This window comes from Rhinatrema bivittatum, chromosome 2, assembly GCF_901001135.1.
Source record: "Rhinatrema bivittatum chromosome 2, aRhiBiv1.1, whole genome shotgun sequence".
NCBI classification, from domain to species: Eukaryota; Metazoa; Chordata; class Amphibia; order Gymnophiona; family Rhinatrematidae; genus Rhinatrema; species Rhinatrema bivittatum.
In genome coordinates, this window is record NC_042616.1 from 610,262,888 (window position 1) to 610,275,334 (window position 12,447).

The following is a 12,447-nucleotide window of genomic DNA, read 5'->3' on the forward strand; positions in this document are numbered from 1 at the left end:
TCACATCGAATTTATCGAATATATGTAACTCCGAGACTTACCTTTACCTCCCCTGTTGTTAATATCACCCTGATAACTATGTCTCCAGCCATTATAAACAAGGCCTTTCGTTAATTCTTGCTTTTTACACTATTACTGTCCTTTTTTTTTACACTATTACTGTCCCATCCGACAGACCCAGTTCAAAATGCTACGATTTATTGCAACAAGTTTTCTTTTTTAGCTGAATCAGTTACTGTTAAATGTTAAACTGTTAAATGTTAAACTGTGAAATGTTAAATGTCTACTGTCAAATGTAATTGGTTGTTGTACATGTAAACCTGGGTGAAGGCACATAGCCATACCTCGGTATATCTAAAAACCTTTAAATAAATAAATAAATACTTTGTCTTAACTTTTGCGCCTGCCTCTGGGCAGGCACAAGTTGTACACGCCGGCAGGCTGCCGGCACGCGATCTTCCGACCCGGTGGCAATGGCTGCTCTGTCAGAGGACTCTGGCCCCGGCTCTCTCCTCCCCTGCCCCTCCCCACCCCTCCCCACCCCTTTTGTGAAGTCCCAGGGCTTTATGCACATCACCGGGCCTTTTTAAAATAAGCCTGGCGTGTGTAACCTTTTTAAAATCCGGCCTACTATTTTTTACAGGAGATTGGGAGAGAGCAGAGCAGGCTGCAACTGCACAGATGCTTGTGTGTGGGGTTTTTTTAAATTATTATTTTGGCATGGAGGTAATTGTCCAGCTTACTTTAGGGAAGTTTTTTGCTGACCAAAGTTAGCCAGAGAACTTTATCCAGCTACACTGATATTCGCAGCTAGCTGGGTAAATATAAACCATGCCCCAGAACACCATGCCACTTTTTTATCTAGATAAGTTTTAGCAGTATATTGATTTACACAGTTAAAACATAACCGTTCAGCTTAGAGGGATATTCAAAACAGAGGGTTTCTTCAGTTAAGTATTGAACTTATCTGGACAAGCGCTTTTGAATATTGATCTTCTCATAACTAATGCCATATAAAGACCAAAGTGGCCTATCCGATCTACCCATTAGCTATTTTTCCTCTTTGAGTAGATGAGCATCCAAATTCTCATATGGAATCCAACATCCATTTCCCATGTTTTATTTTTTATTATGTATGTAATAATGTTCTCTATGTCAATCTTGTTTGGCGATAGCATCTTTTAAAACATGTTAAATGAACAAATAAAAATAAATAAATAAACTCTCCTTCAATCAATATCTGTTAAGCTCAGGCTTGTGAACCCTTGGGCTGATGGGAGGATAGTATACCTTGTGGAAGATCCGTAGGTTCTCTTGTTGGGTAGCGAGGCAGAGCCGAAGACGAGACCAGCTGACCCTCGGCACTGAGACTGAGGCGACTGCAGGGGCAGATGAAGAGATGAGAAGAGGACCTGTGTCTTCGCCACTGGAAGTCTGCGATCCCCCCAGGAGGAGCCCGTAGGTACCCAGACCGCTGGGACTTAGGTGGACCTTTGAGAGGTCAAGGTATTGGTGCAAGGGCTGACTGGAGGTTCGCCCTGGAAGCCCTTGGTCCCCCCAGAAGGAGCCCATAGGGACCCAGACCGCTGGGACTTAGGCGGGCCCTTGGAGATGGTAGTCCGGAAGAAGTCCAAGGTCAAGTGCCAGAGGGTCGTCGCTTACCAGTCCAAAGTCACACACCAAGGGATCACCACTTGCCAGTTCGAAGTCACACACCAGAGAATCACCGCTTGCCAATCCAAAGTCACACACCAGAGAATCACCGTAAGCCAATCTGAAGTCAGGAACCGGGAACTCCAAGACATAACAGGAACAAGGATCCAAAGCACAAGGAACTCACCGAAGCAAGCAGACTAGACAGCGCTGGAGAATGTTGCCAAGTCAGGGAATGAGCAGAGGAAGCCTCCCTTTATACTTCCCCTACTCAGGCTGATCAGGAACAGGTGAAGCTGGTTAAAGGGATCAGGTCCCTTTAAATCTTTGATTTTCCCCGGGGAGGAGAAATGCTGCTGGACGCCGCGAGGGGGGAGTAGGGACGGCTCCCCCTGCAGCGAGTAGCACTGAGATCTGTGCCGGAGCAATGGGCCTAAAGTCAGGGCCCTCCCCCAGGGCTCCCGTGGCAGTGAACCGCCAGGGGCAAGGTAGGGGACCACGGTCGTGGCCTGCCATGGCCATGGAACACAACAGTACCCCCTTCTTTAGGGCACCTTCCCGGAGTTTAGCCGGGTGGTCATTGTGGAACTGCTTCAACAGATTCCGGTCCAGGATGTTAGCCAATGTCTCCCAGGAGTTTTCTTCGGAACCAAAGCCTTCCCACACCAACAGATATTCCCACTTCTTCCGATGTTTCCTCACATCTAAGACCTCCCGGACCTGATAGGTGAGGTCATCTTCGGAGGCAACAGGTCGAGGAGTCGGAGGCATGCTGGATGGCCATGACAATACTAGAGACTTCAGGAGGGAGGCGTGGAACGTGTTGTGTATCTTGAGGGTCGGGAGAAGACAAAGTTGATACGAGACAGCACCCACCTGCTGGATGATGGGAAATGGCCCAATGAATCGCGGGGCCAGTCGCAATGATGGCAGCTTCAAGCGGATGAACTGCATGCTCAACCAAACTTTTTGGCCCAGCCTGAGAGGCGGGTATGGTCTTCTACGCTGGTCAGCATACTTCTTAGCTGCCTGGCCGGCCTTGATCAGGGCACGTTGCATGGATATCCACAGGCGGTGCAACTCATCAGCAGAGTGTTGAGCTACCGGAGACGTAACTGTGATGGGAACAGGCAGTGGCAGACGTGGCTGTTTCCCATACACTAACTGAAACGGGGAGGATCCCATAGCCGCGGAGATATGAGAATTTAGCACAAATTCGGCCGAGGGTAGCAGGCTAGCCCAGTCATCTTGTTTCTCATTGACATACAGACAGAGGAATTGCTTCAAAGTTTGGTTTGTTCTCTCTGTGAGACCATTGGTCTGTGGGTGGTAAGTGGACGTATAATCTAGGGTGACGTCGAACTTCTGGCAGAGGGCCCTCAAGAACTTGGCCGTGAATTGAGGCCCTCGATCTGAAAGGATGCCTTTAGGTAGGCCATGTAGCCTGAAGATGTGCTGGACAATCAGCTGAGCCAGCTGTGGTGCGGACGGCAATCCTGGCAAGGGCACGAAGTGCGCCATTTTACTAAAGCAGTCGACGACCACCCATATTACCGTGTTGCCACTGTATAGTGGCAGGTCAACCACGAAGTCAGTTGCCACATGGGTCCACGGTTCAGAGGGTGCAGGTAATATCTGAAGTAAGCCTGGGGTCGAACCGGAGATCCTCTTGTGGCTAGCACAGGTCTGGCAGGACTCCACATACGCATGGACATCCTTATTTACCTTTGGCCACCAGTAGTACCAGCACAGGGCCTGCAGCATCTGGGATTGCCCTGGGTGACTGGAACAACAGGAATCGTGAGTCCATGCCAGCACTTGTTCCGCAAGTGCGGCGGGACCAGAGTTTTCCCGGGAGGGATGGTCGTGGTAGCAGACAGGAGGATACGGGATGGCTCAATGATGTACTGTGGTTCCTCAGAACCCTCCGTTGAATCAAATACCCGTGATAGGGCGTAGGCCTTGACATTATTCCCTCCTGGTCTGTAACGGAAAACAAAATTAAACCGGGTAAAAAACAGAGCCCAACGTGCCTGCCGTGGGTTGAGCCGTTGTGCCAGGTGCAGTTATTTGAGATTCTTATTGTCAGTGTAGACTGTGAATTGGTGCTGTGCCCCCTCTAGCCAAGGGCGCCATTCTTCGAGGGCGACCTTGATCGCTAAGAGCTCCTTGTTGCCTATGGCGTAGTTTCGCTCTGCCGGGGAGAAATGGCGAGAGAGGAAGGCACACGGACGTAGTTTATGGCTTTCAGAAGTCTGGCTCAGGACGGCGCCCACGCCTTCTGATGAGGCATCTACTTCAATGAAGAATGGCCGCTGCGGGTCCAGATGCCGAAGGCACGGTTGTCGCAGGAACGCCTCCTTGAGGCGATGAAAGATGGTCTCAGCTCCTGGAGGCCACTTCTTGGGGTCGCGCCTTTCCGGGTCATGGCTGTCATCAGGGCAACTATGGACGCATAGTGTGGGATGAATGAGCGATAATAATTTGTGAAACCCAAGAATTGTTGGAGTGCCTTTAATCCGGACAGCTGGGGCCATTCCCGAATGGCTTTCAGCTTCTGCGGGTCCATACGGAACCCTTCACTGGATATGATGTATCCCAGGAAGGGAAGATACTCCTTCTCAAAGAGGCACTTTTCTAGTTTTGCGTATAACTGATGTTCTCGGAGGCGTTGCAATACCTGGATGACGTGCTGACGATGAGCGGTCAGGGAGTCCGAGAACACTAAAATGTCATCCAGGTACACGACTACGCAGTCGTACAAGAGATCATGGAATATCTCATTCATGGTGTTCTGGAACACTGTGGGAGCAGTACAGAGCCTGAACGACATCACTAGATACTCATAGTGGCCGTTTCGGGTATTGAATAGGGATGTGAATCGGGCTTCAGACGATTGAAAATATCGTCGATATTTTCAAAATCGTCAGAAATCGGGGGGGCTCCCAAAACAATAGGAAAACCCCACGATAATGATCGTGGGGCTTCCCTTATCGTTTTGGGGAAGAGCGGGAAAAACGGCACACAAACATAACTCCTAAACCCACCCCGACCCTTTAAAAGTAACCCCTTAGCTTCCCCCACCCTCCCGACCCCCCCCAAAACCTTTTTATAGGTACGTGGTGGTCTAGTGGGGGTCCCGGGAGCGATCTCCCGCTCCCGGCCATCCTCCAGCTACCGGGCGCTGGCTACCGGGTGCCGGTGCGGACACCTAGCCTTTGCCCTCATATGTCACATAGTGAGGGCAAAGTTAGTGCCGGCGCCATTTTGAATAATGGCAATACGGCCTGAGTGCAGGAGGTCACTCCCGGACCCCCGCTGGACTTTTGGCAAGTCTTGTGGGGGTCAGGAGGCCCCCCCCAAGCTGGCCAAAAGTCCCTGGGGGCCCAGCGGGGGTCCGGGATTGATCTCCTGCACGCGTGCCGTCGGGTGCCAGGAACCAAAATGGCGCCGATAGCCTTGCCCTTACTATGTCACAGGGGCTACCGGTACCATTGGTGAGCCCCTGTCACATGGTAGGAGCACAAGATGGCGCCGGCCATCCAGTGCTCCTACCATGTGACAGGATCCGGCCAATGGCACGGATACCCTGACACAAGGTAAGGGCAAAGGGCCATCGGCGCCATTTTGATTAGTGGCAGCCGACGGCCCGGGAGCGGGAGGACGGCCCGGAGCGGGAGATCATGGGAGATCGCTCCCGGGACCCCCACTGGTCCACCAGATACCTGTAAAAAGGTTTTGTGGGGTCGGGAGGATGGGGGAAACTAAGGGGTTACTTTTAAAGAGTCAGGGTGGTTTTTTTGTTTATCGGCTGGGCAGCCGATAAACAAAACGCGATCGGGCCCGATGGGAAAAAACCCACATGTGAATCTGAACTGGAATCCGAACCGATTCCGGTTCCGATTCACATCTCTAGTATTGAAGGCCATTTTCCATTCGCCTCCCTCCTTGATCCGGATTAAGTTGTAAGCCCCTCGGAGATCCAGTTTGGAGAAGATCTTCGCACCCTGCAGTTGGTCGAAGAGCTCGGAAATGAGGGGCAAGGGGTAACGGTCCTTGACCGTTATAGTATTCAGGGCCCGGTAGTCAATGCAGGGGTGAAGACTCCCGTCCTTCTTTGTGACAAAGAAGAACCCTGCCTCTGCCAGAGACTTTGATTTCTGAATGAAACCTCTCTCCAGGTTTTCCTCGATGCACTCTTTCATGGCCTGTGTCTCGGCCGGCGAGAGGGCATAGGTGCGTCCTCAAGGAGGTTCCGTACCTGGGAGGAGATTGATAACACAATTGAAGGATCGATGAGGAGGAAGTATTTCGGCCCGTTGTTTAGAGAAAACATCCGAGTACGAAGCATAGAAGGCCGGCAGGCCTGGAAGGCTGGCGGAGGCGATGGAGCAGGAAGCTGGAGTCGCTGATTGGAGGCAATTGCTGTGGCAATTCAGCCCCCAGTGAGACAGCTGCAAGGTCTTCCAGTTGAACTGAGGCTCATGCTCCTGGAGCCAGGGAAGGCCTAGGAAGACCGGATGAATGGAATACTCCAACACGTAGAATGGCTTCTGCTCTTGATGGAGGGCCTCAGCCCTCAGCTGGACGGGAATTGTGGTGTGAGTCACCTGTTCTGGAAGGGGCTTCCCTTGGATCGAGGAGATGACCATGGGAACCGGGAGACAAACTTGTGGAATCTTTAGGTGTTCCACTAGAGCTCTCATTATAAAGTTGCCACCGGCGCCGGATTCCATCAGCGCAAGCGTGAGGAACTCCCCATCTGCCGAGGTTAACGCCACTGGCAGCGTTAGTGGAGGTGCAGGTGAAGTACGGCCCAGGAAGAGACCTCCTTCAGGTCCTAGGCCCGGGAGTTTTCCAGTCGTGCTGGCAGGCGGCTATTCCATGGCCTGCTGTGCTGCAATAAAAGCAAAGCCCTTGCTTTGTGCGCCGCCGATGGTCTTGAGGAGAGACTCTCCCATGATCCAACTCCATGGGCTCCTCGGCGGGTGCTCGAAGGGCTTCTGATGCACTCTTGGAGGGAGGTGAGGGCCTTCTCACTGCCTTTACTTCCGGAAGACGAAACCTCATCCGACAATCCACTCGATTGGCCAATTCTATCATGCCATTGAGGTCGTCTGGGAGCTCCTTCGCCGCTATCTCATTCTGGAGGCGCGAGGCTAGCCCTTCCAAGAAGATCCTGTGGAGGCAATCCTCTCTCCAATTCAGCTCTGCGGCCAGGGTACAGAATTCCTTTGCGTGTTCGGCTACTGTCTGAGCACCCTGTCACAATCGGAGCAATTCTGAGACCGCAGTGGGTTTGTGGATGGGCAATTCTGAGACCGCAGTGGGTTTGTGGATGGGCTCATCAAAAACCTGCCAGAAAGCAGACAGAAACTGATTCAAGTTTTAGAAGACAGGGTCCCTTCTCTCCCATAGATGAGAGGCCCAGATCAGTGGCTTTCCATTGAGCAGGGTCATAATGTAGCTGGTTTTGACCAGGTCGCTGTGAAACTGCGCATGCAGCAAGGAAAAGCAGACTTGGCACTGGCTGAGGAATCCCCGACACAACTTCGCATCTCCAGCATATCGAGAGGGTGCCAGGAGTTGTGTGGGAGTCACTTGCCCCAGATCGCCCACGGAGGCCTGGACGGCGCCTGGCTGAATAGGGCAGCCTCCTTTAGCCCCAGGCGGGGACGGCAGCGTAGGGTTCATGGGCCCTAATGCCTCGAGGCTTTGGGTCAGGCCCTGCACCGCAGAGACCAGGGCATCGAGGGTCTGTTGCTGATCCTTCAGGCGCTGGGCCATTCCGGGAATGGCCTGGTGGGCAGATACCTCCGCCGGGTCCATGGACTTGTCAATCTGTTAAGCTCAGGCTTGTCAACCCTTGGGCTGACGGGAGGATAGTATACCTTGCGGAAAATCCGTAGGTTCTCTCGTTGGGTGGCGAGGCAGAGCAGAAGACGAGACAAGCTGACACTCGGCACTGACACTGAGGCGACTGCGGAGGCAGATGAAGAGACGAGAAGAGGACCTGTGTCTTCGCCACTGGAAGTCTGAGATCCCCCCAGGAGGAGCACGTAGGGACCCAGACTGCTGGGACTTAGGTGGACCTTTGAGAGGTCAAGGTATCAGTGCAAGAGCTGACTGGAGCTTCGCACTTTGCCAGATGATCGTCGCTTACCAGTCCAAAGTCACGCACCGAGGGATCACCACTTGCCAGTCCAAAGTCACACACCAGAGAATCACCGCTTGCCAATCCGAAGTCACACACCAGAGAACCACCGTAAGCCAATCCGAAGTCAGGAACCGGGAACACCAAGACATAACAGGAATAAGGATCCAAAGCACAAAGAACTCACCGAAGCAAGCAGACTAGACAGCGCTGGAGAATGTTGCCAAGTCAGGGAATGAGCAGAGGAAGCCTCCCTTTATACTTCCCCTGCTCAGGCTGATCAGGAGCAGGTGAAGCTGGTTAAAGGGATCAGGTACCTTTAAATCTGTGAAGGAGGTGCGGCCTTGCTCCTAAAGGTGGCGGCGGCCATCTTTGATTTTCCCTGCAGAGGAGAAATGCTGCTGGACGCCGCAAGGGGGGAGCAGGGATGGCTCCCCCTGCAGCGAGTAGCATCGAGGCCCATGCCGGAGAGACGGGCCTGAAGCCACGGGCAAGGTAGGGGACCACGGTCATGGTCTGCCACGGCCGCGGAACACAACAATATCTCAGTTGAAAGTTGAAAGTTTTCTTCAGTTGAAAGTTAGAGCTTTCCCAGATTTTGCTAAAGCTACCCAGGGAAAGAGGAAAAGTTTTCAATTATGAGATCTAAAGTTCTTCAGTTGGGGGTATCCTTTTTCTTACAATTATCATGCAAATGTATTGTTAAGTTGAATATAATTTCATATATTTTCTTTGAACCTAAACAAATAACTTTTTTTTCATAGTGATAAATCTGTGCAGTAAGATCAGTCTTCTGCTGTAGGCTATGTATTCCAGCTGATGTCTGGATAAATATACTTAAACATTTGTTGCCTAATTTCTTTTTTTTCCCTTTGATTTGTATTTATATTCTTTTCCTTTAAGTTGTGGTATTATGATCCAAGCATTCTCCTAACCTCAGCTTCTATTCAAACTCCAACCTATGATCCCTTTCTTTGACTCCCCCAAAGAACAATATTAAAAAACTAGCCATATGCCCATCACCCGTTCTCAACTCCAGACTACATTAGGCCCTAGGGGTGTGCATTCGGATTGACCGCATTAGTAAAACGCAACTCATATTTTTTTTTTACTTAAAAAATTGATTCGACATAAACGATCGGATTTCCCACATATCGAACATAGATATGTTCGATATGTGGGAAATCGCGATTGTTGAGCCAAAATAAAAATATAAACCCCCTCACCCTCCTTAATCCCCCCCCCCCCGACTTACCACAACTCCCTGGTGATGGAGCGAGGAGTGAGGACGCCATTTCTGCAATCCTTGGCGAGAAGCATGTGACGTCGGCGGCACGTCGAGTGACGCCGGCGTCACGTGATTCCCGGCTCGTTCGCGCCGGACGGCTCGTTCGGCCCAAAAAGAACTTTTGGCCAGCTTGGGGGGGCCTCCTGACCCCCCCAAGCTGGCCAAAAGTTCTTTTTGGGCCGAACGAGCCGTCCGGCGCGAACGAGCCGGGAATCACGTGGCGCCGCGTCACTCAGACGCGACATCACGTGATTCCCGGCAAGTTCACGCCGGACGGCTCGTTCGGCGCGAACAAGCCGGGAATCACGTGACGCCGACGTCACGTGATTCCCGGCAAGTTCGCGCCGGACGGCTCGTTCGGCCCAAAAAGAACTTTTGGCCAGCTTGAGGGGATCAGGAGGCCCCCCCCAAGCTGGCCAAAAGTTCTTTTTGGGCCGAACGAGCCGTCCGGCGCGAACTTGCCGGGAATCACGTGACGTCGCGTCTGAGTGACGCGGCGCCATGTGATTCCCGGCTCGTTCGCGCCGGACGGCTCGTTCGGCCCAAAAAGAACTTTTGGCCAGCTTGGGGGGGTCAGGAGGCCCCCCCAAGCTGGCCAAAAGTTCTTTTTGGGCCGAACGAGCCGTCCGGCGCGAACGAGCCGGGAATCACGTGACGCCGCGTCACTCGACGTGCCACCGACGTCACATGCTTCTCGCCAAGGATTGCAGAAATGACGTCCTCACTCCTCGCTCGATCACCAGGGAGTTGTGGTAAGTCTGGGGGGGGGGATTAAGGAGGGTGAGGGGGTTTAATTTTTTTTTTTGCACATATGTACATATACCCAACTCATTGGATTTTTTTTATGTCCATATTGGCCGCAAGTGGGACCCCCTTTCGGACATAAAAAATATGAACATAAAATTTTGCTCTGCACATCCCTATTAGGCCCCATAACTTTTACGTTATGTTGTTAACCCCAGTTTTTGTTATCCAAGTTCAATCTACCTGTTTATTGTAAGACATCGCCTTGTCATATTTATTGTTTTGAATGTAAACCGACTTGATTAGTAATTCTGTTACTGGAAATTCGGTATATAAAAGTGCTAAATAAATAAATAAATAAATAAATGATCCCTCTTATGATAAACTTGATTTTGGAGTTGCTTAAATAGATCATGTATTATTTCCTCTTTGTTGCTATTTTCTAAATATATTTGTTTCATGTGGCTCCTTAAATTGCCTCTCAAGTGTTGTATTGTTGAAATTAATAAATATGTAAAAAATAAAAATTTATACCAGTGCCTTTATGGGTTGCAACTTCTACTCTATGAAAATTACCTAACCACTGGTAATATGTATTTATCTGATTTGTTTTCATTTTTTAGTACACACTAAAACAATTAAGACTGGATTTAAAAAATGCTAGGCATGTAAATTGTGGGGTTTACAATTATGACTGGGCTTTGTGCACGTTGAGTACATTTTACAACCGGTCTAGCCATGCATGTAAACACCGGTACACCCAGAAGTGCCAGGCCTCTTCAAAGGGGTAGGCGGGGGGCGTGGTCTGGGTGAGGAGGGGTGGGGTGGAGGGTGGACCTGGACAGCGCCATTAGCCACTGTCCAGGAGAAGCGCGTGCTGGCAGCTGGTTGGCACGCGGAGGTTACGTCAACACCAAAATTGAAATAAGTAGAAAAACAAAAAAATCTAATAGGTGGGGGATAGTGGTTGGAGAGGAGAGGGAAAAAGGTAGGAAGGTTAGAAAGGGGTATAGGGAAATACCCTCTCAGTCTGCTCCTTAATTGGAGTCAACTGGGAGGGAACTGGGGAAGCTCTACTTGAATCACTGTGCGTTGCTTTGTAAAATTGCCCCTTGTGCGTGCGAGTTGCAGGCCACCCGCACATGCGCATACAGATTTTAAAATCCAGTCTGAATGTATACACGGCCATCGGATTTTATAATATGTGTGTGCACATGTTATAAAATGCAGTTTTTGTGAATTCGGGAATTCGATCTAAGCCGAGCTGTAGCCTTTGAGATATTGAGAGCAGGAGGTTGGTTACAATTAAGAAAGTTTTAGACACTGTTTTGAGGTCGTGCAAAGCCGTTGTGAAGATATAAGAACATAAGAAATTGCCATGCTGGGTCAGACCAAGGGTCTATCAAGCCCAGCATCCTGTTTCCAACAGAGGCCAAAACCAGGCCACAAGAACCTGGCAATTACCCAAACACTAAGAAGATCCCAGGCTACTGATGCAATTAATAGCAGTGGCAATTCCCTAAGTAAAATTGATTAATAGCCATTAATGGACTTCTCCTCCAAGAACGTATCCAAACCTTTTTTGAACCCAGCTACTCTAACTGTACTAACCACATCTTCTGGCAACAAATTCCAGAGCTTTATTGTGCATTGAGTGAAAAAGAATTTTCTCCGATTAGTCTTAAATGTGCTACTTGCTAACTTCATGGAATGCCCCCTAGTCCTTCTATTATTCGAAAGTGTAAATAACCGAGTCACATCTACTCATTCAAGACCTCTCATGATCTTAAAGACCTCTATCATATCCCCCCTCAGCCGTCTCTTCTCCAAGCTGAACAGCCCTAACTTCTTCAGCCTTTCCTCATAGGGGAGCTGTTCTATCCCCATTATCATTTTGGTAGCCCTTCTCTGTACCTTCTCCATCACAATTATATCTTTTTTGAGATGCGGCGACCAGAATTGTACACAGTATTCAAGGTGTGGTCTCACCATGGAGCGATATAGAGGCATTATGACATTTTCCATTCTATTTACCATTCCCTTCTTAATAATTCCTAACATTCTATTTGCTTTTTTGACTGCTGCAGCACACTGAGCCGACGATATTATTGCTAAGTGTCCAAATAGGATTTAGTGTTGGAAGTTAAGAAATATCATGGTGGTGTATCCAATATAGGTGGACAACCTGGGAATAAAATTAGTTATAGACATCTTTTGTGGTTACCATCCCCCTGAGGAAGCAGAAGTTTGTGAAATAAGGGCCGTTTGTTGGGGCTAAACCACAGTGAAAATATGCAGTTTACAAAAAGAAGGAGGGTTGTCTAAAAGTAATGAAACCTACACGGGAAAGTCTGCCAGATGAAGATATATTGGAAAAAAGCTGCATTGTTACTCAGTCATGTTGTGATATGAAAATATAAACGAAAGCTGAATAGAGTTGTAAGTGGTTAACACCACAGGGAGTTCACATACATGTCTTTGTATAGGGTTAAAGAGAAGAATACAAATGTATAGACCTTTGGGTTTTGTGGCTCACTATTCCTTGTGTTAGGTTCGATGTTTTTAAGGTATGAATGTGTGAGAGTGATTGTGTGTATTTTAGGACACA